General features: G+C 41.2%; 1 long non-coding RNA gene across 1 annotated transcript; it reads right to left on the bottom strand.

The window, feature by feature from the left end:
* Nucleotides 1-2,325: 2,325 nt before the first annotated feature.
* On the bottom strand, nt 2,326-8,551 carry LOC124863182. Its single transcript, XR_007037067.1, has 2 exons — nt 7,405-8,551; nt 2,326-2,763 (listed from the first exon to the last, which is right to left on the bottom strand). It is a non-coding gene; the product is annotated as an uncharacterized LOC124863182 (long non-coding RNA).
* Nucleotides 8,552-9,317: the final 766 nt, after the last annotated feature.

The following is a 9,317-nucleotide window of genomic DNA, read 5'->3' as shown; positions in this document are numbered from 1 at the left end:
TTGTCTGGCCTACTGCCTTTCCTGGCTGGTGTGGCAGGTTCAGGGCTGGGTTCCAGGGTGGCTTGGGGCCTGTTCTGCGTCCGGGTGGGGTGGCTGCCTCTGTGCTGGGAGAGGGTTGCCTCCCCGGCATCCCTGGCCCAATGGGTGGGCCGGAAGCTGTAGTGGCTGGGGTTGGTGGCATGGATGGGGCAGAATATGCTCTGTGGTTGGGAGTGGGGTTAAGGGATTTGGGTTTTGTTTCTGTGTACAGGGGGGGTTTGGAAGGTGGGTCCATTTGCCAGACCTGTGTGGTGCCTGGGGTCCTGGCTGGTCCGACAGGTCGCTAGATCCTTGGCTGCTGGATGTGGGATTACTTCGATTGGCTGACCCGGGTTGTCCTTGACTGTGCATGAAGGAGTTAAAGGTGGTTACCTTATTGAATCCTGTTTTTAAATATTTAGAAGCAACTATATCTGGTTTCACGGGTTTTCTCAATTTTATAAAATTTATTTAGCTCCTGATGCTGTTTTCAGGTTTTTCTCTCTGAGGCACCAGTGTCTGAGACTTATTAGTCTGATGCCTTTTTTTTCTAATTACCTTTTTACTGAGAGTTTATTTTTTGAAGCCTTTTTTCTGAGACCCGAGGATGTCCTAAAATATACACTGTATTTCAGGTTAAAATAAGGTTTGGATCAATAGTTAAACTGCTTGTTATCAAAAATAGCAAATCAGCAAACATAACACAATTAGGCATCTAGATGTGGTGAATGTGACTTCCAGAATTTCAGACTGGGCATTAGAAAGAGGATTTAGCTGACTAAACATAAGAAGGTTGTTGGGACCAGAAAAGCTAGTCTGAGTATTTTAGAAAGTACCAATTTATACCTTCGCACACAATCATCTCTTGGGTTTACAGAGAATGGTCCAAAAAAAGAGAAAATATCTACTAAGTGAAAATTGTGTGGTTAAAAAGTTGTGTGTCAGAAGAGAAAGGTCGGGTTTAAGATGAAACAAAGGCAATAGTAGCTCAAATAACCATTAATTATAACAACGGTATGATCAATAACATCTATGAATGCAAAACATGTCAAATCCTGAAGCAGATGGGCTACAGTAGCTGAAGACCTCACTAGATGCATCCAGGAAAGTTAGGCTCTTCAAGGCTAGATAATAACAGATTGGAAAAACATCGCCTGGTCCAATGAGTCCTAAATTCAGCTCTGACATACAGATTGTGAGTGTTGTTGTTGTTGGCCATCTCCATTCCCCTACGATAACAGTGTGCCCATCTTCTGATGGCTACTTCTATCAGGATAATGCACTTTCTTGAAAACATTACCAAAATCTCCGAGCAATGTTTCCGAAACCTTGTTTATTCTATCCAATGAAGAAAGTAATCAAGGCAGCTCTAAAGGAAAAAAGAAGTCCAACCTGGTACTTACAAGGTGTACCTAATATAGTGGGCGAGTTTCCTGGTCACAGACTGCTTAAGAGATTTCATCTCCTTTGAGTCAAGCTTGGACTGCAAAAGCTGCTGGAGATCAGGACTCTACCACTACTTTATTATTATTATAATTTACCACTACTACTTATTATTAAATACTCACAATCAACCAAGCTGAGTTTTCCTTTGTTTCGTTTGTGTTAAATATTGCAATCAGTCGGAAAAGGTAAAAGTGAAAAGGGAGATTAGAGATGGGAAAAGACAGTTGTTTTAGAAAGGAGCACAGTGCATGTTCTGGAAGGAAGAATGTGGAAGACACGGAAAGTAGAGTTCGAAGGAAATGACTGGACAACTGACTGACTGATAATATTTCTGTGTGCAAAATCCAAACCTATACTAAACTTTTTTTCTTCTGCCTCTCAAACCCACATGAGCACACACACACACGGGATTTTACTGCAACTTCCACGTTTTTGAGTCTGGACATGAGACACCTGCCCTCCCCATGGTTACTCCACCAAAGACGCTTCTTCAACATGCCCTGAAAGAGAGAGGGCCTGCCTGCCTGCCTGCCTGCTGCACATGACAGTTAGCCAGAAGAGCGATACACTGGACTCATCTTGAAAGCACATTTTATGAGAAGAGAAACAGGCTTTAGCAAAGTTCCTTATCCCTCCTGAAGAGGTTAAAGTGAACAAGGAAGGAGACAATGTCCCGCCGACAGAGTTGGGAAGAGCCTGGGTTTTTGGACTGATAGAAGACTGTGTGCCATGACAATCTGACTCTTGAGCAATCAAGAAACACACACATTTGCATATATCTTTTCTATTTTCTGCAATGAAGATGTCATTGTTTTTCTAGCTGTTTTGACCCACATGCAGAAATACACTCAGGAAACAGGAAAGGTTTAATACGTTTATTAAGAAGGGTAAGAATGCTGGGAACTGGAACTCGCCGCTGTATGGAGAAGGGATAAATAATAAGTGACTGATATTGCTGAGAGTTTTTGATCTTGATATAATTCTGCTTACAGTTGAAGACTTGAAGATCTGCCAGGAAGGGGGAAGTTGGATGGAAACTCCAGGGTGTGTGAGGTTAGTAAATTGGTCCAGGTAATCCTGTCTTGCTTGCTCTTGAAATGAAGGTGGCACCAGGTGGGTCTTTCTTGGAGGGTGAGCACCTTGGAGGGTGAGCTAGGTTCGTTTGCAGGTAAGCCTGAGGAGCCTTGGAACCAGAGCGTAGCCAACTGCGAAGATAATCCGTGAAGTTCTCTTGGAAGGAGCAAATCTGGGTTCTCTGCATAATCAGACTGGAGACTGAAGCTCTGGACTGGAGATAACCTGGGAAGGAGGACACGAGAAGGTAAGCACTCAGAAGTAATCACAAAGAGACTTGTTTTTGCCACCAGTGGATCAGATGGGACCGGACAGTTGATGGGACGTATGTCCGATTTGGGGGTCCGGTTCCGGGGTCTGGTTTGACTCTGAGGGCCCAGGATATCAAGTCCTCTATATACCACGTAAGGGCTCCAATAACGCAGCTTGGAGGCAGGATGGGAGCCGGTTCCTTGTTTGAGTCGTCTGCGGAGAACTGTACAGAAAGGGCGTCAGGCTTTATATTCTTAGAGCCAGGCCTGTAGGAGATCGAAAGATTAAAATGGAAAAAGAAAAGGGACCAACGAGACTGGCGAGGGTAATACGTTTGGCTGCTTGAAGGTAGGCTATGTTTTTATAATCTGTCCATACCACAACTGGGTGTTCAGCGCCCTCCAGCCAGTGACGCCACTCCTCCAGGGCCATTTTAATCGGCAGTAGTTCTTGATCTCCTACATCATAATTTTTCCCAGCCGAATTGAATCTGAGGGAGAAAAAGGCACAAGGGTGAACTTTGTCGTCAGAATCAGAGACTTGGGACAGCACGGCTCCTACTCCAATGTCAGATGCATCCACCTCAACAGTGAATTGTTTGGACAGGTTTGGATTAATGAGAATGGGGTCTTGAGAGATACTGTCCTTGAGTCTGTGAAAAGCTGCATCTGGCTTGGGAGTCCACTCAAAGGAATGTAAAGGAATGTTTAGAGGACGTTCAAGCAGTTAATGGGGCAGCGGTTTGACTGTAATTTCTAATGAACATTCTGTAGAAATTAGCAAAGCCCAAAAACTGTTGAAGCTATTTACATGAGTCCGGAGTAGGCCATTCGAGTACAGCTTTTATCTTGTCTGGATCTGAACGAACCTGCCCACCCTCTAGGATGAATCCAAGGAATGAAACAGTTCTTGTGAAACTCACATTTTTCAGCTTTTACATACAGTCTATTTTCTAGGAGACGTTGTAGGACCAGACGGACGTGTTGTTGATGCTCTGAGAGGTTTTTGGAGTAAATGAGGGTAATATCTAGATACACAAAGATAAAACGATCGATGAAGTCCCTCAGGACATCATTTACAAGAGACTGAAATACTGCAGGGGTGTTACAGAGGCCAAAAGGCATGACAAGGTATTCACAGTGCCCCAAGGGGGTCTTGAAGGCTGTCTTCCATTCGTCCCCCTGGCGGATGGTAAGCATTACGGTGGTCGAGTTTGGAGAATATGGTTGCTTCCTGAACTGGTTCAAAAGGAGAAGAAATGAGTGGGACAGGGTATTTATTCTTCACTGTTATTTGGTTGAGGCCTCTGTTGTCAATGCATGGACGTAGGGAACCATCCTTCTTTCCGATAAAGAAGAACCCAGCCCCCAATGGGGAAAATGAAGGGCGGATGATACCCGCAGCTAAGAATTCATTGATATATTTCTCTAGAGGCTGTCGTTCAGCGCGTGATATATAGCAGCAGGGCAGGGGAGCCCAAGGGAGAAGGTTTATGGCGCAGTCATAAGGTCTGTGAGGAGGTAAAGACAGAGCTTTGATCTTACTGAAGACCTGTTTTAGGTCCATGTACTCTTCAGGGACTGATGATAAATCTCAGCTGCTCCAGTATCAGATTCGGGTTGCTTGGGCAAATGGCAGAATGTAAACAAAATGAGAGGCAGCTAGTGGACCAGGAGCTTATTTGACAGTTAGACCAATTAAGGAGTGGACTGTGTTTCTGCAGAAGAACGTTTATTAACCGCTGCTTATGTGACACGCTTGCTTGACGTTGACAGACGTAGCGGGTTAAAATATTATTTTAGGGCTAGAAAATTCTCTTCAAAAGAGCGAAAAAGCAAAATTGTATTTATCATCTAGTTGGAGCTCAAAAGGCAATGAATGATTTTGCTAAGGAAAGAACTCACCATGGCCATCAATGCGTTGTTCACTAGTTGTTTAATGTTGTAACTTATATATTTTTAAAACAGAAAAATGAATTTAATTGGTCTAAGTGAATCTTTTTAGCACATCTTGCTATTTATCTCTACAGCCTCTGGTCTGATCTGGCTGGGCTGTTCAGCGAGGCTTTGTGCTGCTCTGTCCAAAGCCTTGTTAACATACGTGGAGACCATTCCTTTGCTCGGCCTTTTATTTTGTCGGCTCCAGCATTCTTCTCTGTCATCTGATGTCTGAGCAGGCCTTGCGCCAGTGCTCTGTTGTCCAAGCAGGCTCTGCTGTGGATGTTCAGTTTGGTTCTCCAAATTAACAGGCTGTAATTCATTGAGTAATCAGTCAGAAAGTTACAAAATACCAGGCAGCTTCCTTCATGAGACTTTGCCTCGATTCGACAGACACAATATTTTCATCCCTTCTGCCATAACCAAACATTTCCATTCTTTAATTGCTGCATTATTGTTTCTGCAAGATGAGTTCATTTGTTTCTTTTATTTATTTTTAAGCATAAAAACTTTGTATTTGTAAATTATTATCATGCCACTGTATATAAAATTTTGAGAAACACATTAAAATGACAGGCAACACTTTCCTCCATTTCAGAAACGTTCTTCGTTTAAACATTCAGTTAAACCCCATAAAGACTTAAACATACCAGTTGTCCTTTTGATGGTTAAGAAAATATAAACACCTTAGTTTGTATTTAGACAAGTCTTCCTGCATCAGGCAGTTAACATTTAAGCTACGACTAGAAAAGAAAAAATTAGATAAAAACTGGATTCTCACTTCAATTATGGACATTCTATCAATTTCTTGAGCATTTGTGAAGTTAATTTAGACTCCAAGGTAACTGCAGACCACTCCACGCTCACATGAATTTAAACTGTTTAGTTATTCAATCATAAGTCCGGACTTTGTGAGCACTAAGAGGCACGCAGCCAAGGAGTTCCTAAAAACCTGTCATTCTTCTGTGAATAAATCATCAACAATAAAGAAAAAGGAAAAAAAAAATGGATAAACAAGTGTTAGTGACAATAAACCCACATGTATGACAGATGGATTCAACACTTAGATGAACACATAGACAGACATTTAAACACATTTAGACAGACATATGTCGGCATTTGACTTTCATACTTTTCTTTTTACATCATATATGCATTTTGCTCCCCACATTTGTGTGTCTGTTCTTTGTTTCTGTGTGTGCGTTCGTGTATATGTGTTGTGTTTGTGTGCTATGCATGTGTACGTGTTCATGTGTGGGTGCTGTGTGCCACATAGCCACACTCTTTTCGTCATACCCTGGTGGAAAGCAAGACACGGCGTGTGTGCAGGCACACACACACACACACACACACACAACTTCCAAATTCCATTCCTTGAGCCTGCAGAGAGCCTTTTTTCTAGGTTTCAGTCAGTTTCTACCAGAAACTCCTTCCCTATTTAAAGTGTGCGTTCATTCTAATCAAAGTGCATAAGTTTATGTCTATCCCTCAAGAGTGAAAAAAGGTTCAAGCAGTAATTTTAACCAGTAACACAGCTATAGCTACATTTGACATGGGCATAACTCAACATTTAACCCATACCTGTAGGAACCATAAAATAAATCAAAGCAAAGCTTCTGGTGCGCACCACAAAAGCTTATTTGTTGCTTTAACACAGCAAGTGAAACTTAGAAAGCATTTAAAGTCATCAAAATCAAAACATGCAGTTGTTTGTTTCTCATCACATGCAACTTGCTTCAATGGCCACACTCATACAGATTCCAGTCTGACATCGCATACAACTCACATAAATGCAAAACACCATCATTCATACATCATTCAGAGATTCACCCATTCATCAATCTGCCATACGACCTTTTCATTCATACATCTCATCCACACTTTTTCATCATTTTCCATGCCCTTCATGTCCCCGGGCGTCCACTGACCTGATTAATAGTTTGTTGATGGTCAGGTGAGTCAATTTCAAAATTTTTATGTGTGCACACATTTTTTAATTATTACATTATTGACTCTAATTCCTTTAACATGATTAATTTAACATCTCTGCAGAACACCAATCACCACAGAGATCATAAAAATACTGCAGCTTTCTCAGTTTGAGGCTTTGACTCTCCAAGGGGTCATCTTTGAATGCCCCTAGGAAAGAAAAAAAAAACCTGGGCACGTGCACTTAACTGCAGTTTCTCTTTGCCTTCCAGGCAAATATTACTTGGCACTTAAAATCTCTGCCTCTCGGGCATTTCAAAGAGGTTTCAACTTACCTCTACTCAGTCCACCTGCTACTTATTTTCAAGGCCACTACGTGCCTTTTATAACGTTTCTTTTTATGTATCAAAATAGCTGTTTCTCTGCAAGGAGGCTTAATTCTTGGAGAGAAATCAGTATCAACACCAAGCACTCTATTATTTAGGACTATTTCTGTCATGGAACCACAACTTTAGCCGGGACATAAACATTACTTCAAGACTGCCAGGTAGCCAATTCGAACTTTGTATTTTTTAATGTCAGCCTCCTTGCGCACGCAAGCACACGTCAGTACATTAAGGTAAACCAGATGTCCTGTTTAATTTAAAAGGGATACATCAGATTTTGTTCACTTGAATTAATAACCAGAGCGGAGGACCTATGGACAGCTGTATTTCTAAAGTGTAACAGAAGCGACAGATGATCTTACCCCTTCTGGTTCATCAGGCCCATTTCAGAAGTTCATGTATCTTCGCCTGGATTGGCCACTTTTCTCTTCTCCCTCAGCAAAAAAAGCCCCACGTTGGGTGCCAATATTTCGGGAGAACAAAGTTTACTAACTAAAAAATGATGAAGAGACAACTGGTTTCCTCTCAGAGCCGAACATGGGGACCTTTTATTCAGAACACATCTCTGAATACATCTTCATACAAAATCCCAAAGAATCCCCAAAAATCCCTGACACGTGTCAAGATATATATACAACAGTCATATCATTGTTGTGTATGTGAGACTTTTTGACCAATCAGATGTACCCTTTCACTTACAAACATTTTGGCACTCACAACATTGATTCTCAAGAGCAGTTTCCTGGAACACAGATCCGGCCAACATCTGCATGAAATCAAAACTAGTCTATGTGACAGTTTACAATAGCATTCTCATGCTTTTGGTCAACTCCTCATTCCTGAGCTAAACTGGACTGCTGAAACAATGTCAAAGTGACCTGGCTGGAGTAATGAGATTTCCTGGCCGAACTGCAATTACAAGCCCATCAATCATTCCTCACGCCAAGAACGTTTCCCTAATGTAATCTGTTTCCAGACGGCTTGCATGCTGTTCAGAGTGACCCTTCCCTTATTCCCAGAACAATACTTCACAGAATTCATCTTGCACATGGTAAACACAATAATAACACTTTTAATCTAACAAACGAAGCTTTAAGCTTCCACAATAATTTATACCATTTGATACTTTCCAGTTAATTCTTTCAGAGAAGCAAGTTCTCTCTCTTGTCGTGGAATATTCAGGGTCAATTATTCTAGTTATTAAAAGTTATTAAAAAGCAGAGGAAGTTACAACACTTCCAAAACTCAACAGTAGCCATGTGTTTCAATGTAAGCCTCAGGACAGATCTCATGAAGGAGCATTTTCAAAACCCATTGCATGCGTAACACCTGATGGGCTTCTCCTTCAGGCATTATTTTCTGTTGTCAGAGTTTGTATCCTATAAATCTAATGGGTAGAGACTTCATGAAAACAGGCTTAGTTTAACTGCAGGTGGTCCTCATACAGTCTCTGACACAGTACTCACAGTGGGGTGCAGTTTTTGTCCAAAAGCGCAATGTTACACTTATAGAAAGGCTTGGTTCTGCAGTTTGGTTGTTTTTTCTGCTGGGAAGGAAAGGAAACCTAATCACTTCTGTGTTGCACAGGAATAGAGATCACTTGTTGTTTTCCCTAAGATATCACCAGCTAAAACCTTTTAAAACTTGTGAGAGTAATTGGTTCTGTTAAATACAATTTCCATGGCAAAAAAAAAAAACGTTAAAATGGGAATGGAAAGATATTGGGTTATTTTTGTTTCTGAAGGTAAGAAAGAATCTGATTGGACAGTGGTACCACAAAATTCAACTAATCTCATGATCTCTAAAAGACTCTGCATAGAAAAGGCCTTCGTCCAGAACTGTGGAATTATTTTCCACCACAGTATCAAATTCTTTAAGCCTGCTTTTACTTTATTTTAAAACAGATCTGTGTTTTAGTTTTGGTTTGGGTTTTTTTTTTTTTAGCATGTTTGTCTGAAGTTTCTTATGAACTGGGTTAGGGGCAAATTAGGAGCTGTGAAATAGTGATTGCAATCCCTAAATCCTATTATTGCCCTAGCCAGAAAGTAATACACTCTTAGATCTGGAGATATTTAGCCAATCCTTCAATCACTGCAGAAAGCTGTCATCATTGTTTAATGCAGCGGTCCTCAACCTGTGGTTCCTGGACTCCTGAAACCTGTGAGCCATAGATTTTGGGTCCATAAAATTATAATACTTCATTAAAGGTAGACCCATTTCCTATTAAAAAAACAGATCTAAGCCAGTGATGAGTTTCAGTCATTTTGATAGCACT

This window comes from Girardinichthys multiradiatus, chromosome X (assembly GCF_021462225.1).
Source record: "Girardinichthys multiradiatus isolate DD_20200921_A chromosome X, DD_fGirMul_XY1, whole genome shotgun sequence".
Classification (NCBI taxonomy): Eukaryota; Metazoa; Chordata; class Actinopteri; order Cyprinodontiformes; family Goodeidae; genus Girardinichthys; species Girardinichthys multiradiatus.
This window is presented reverse-complemented; position numbering and strand designations above follow the sequence as displayed.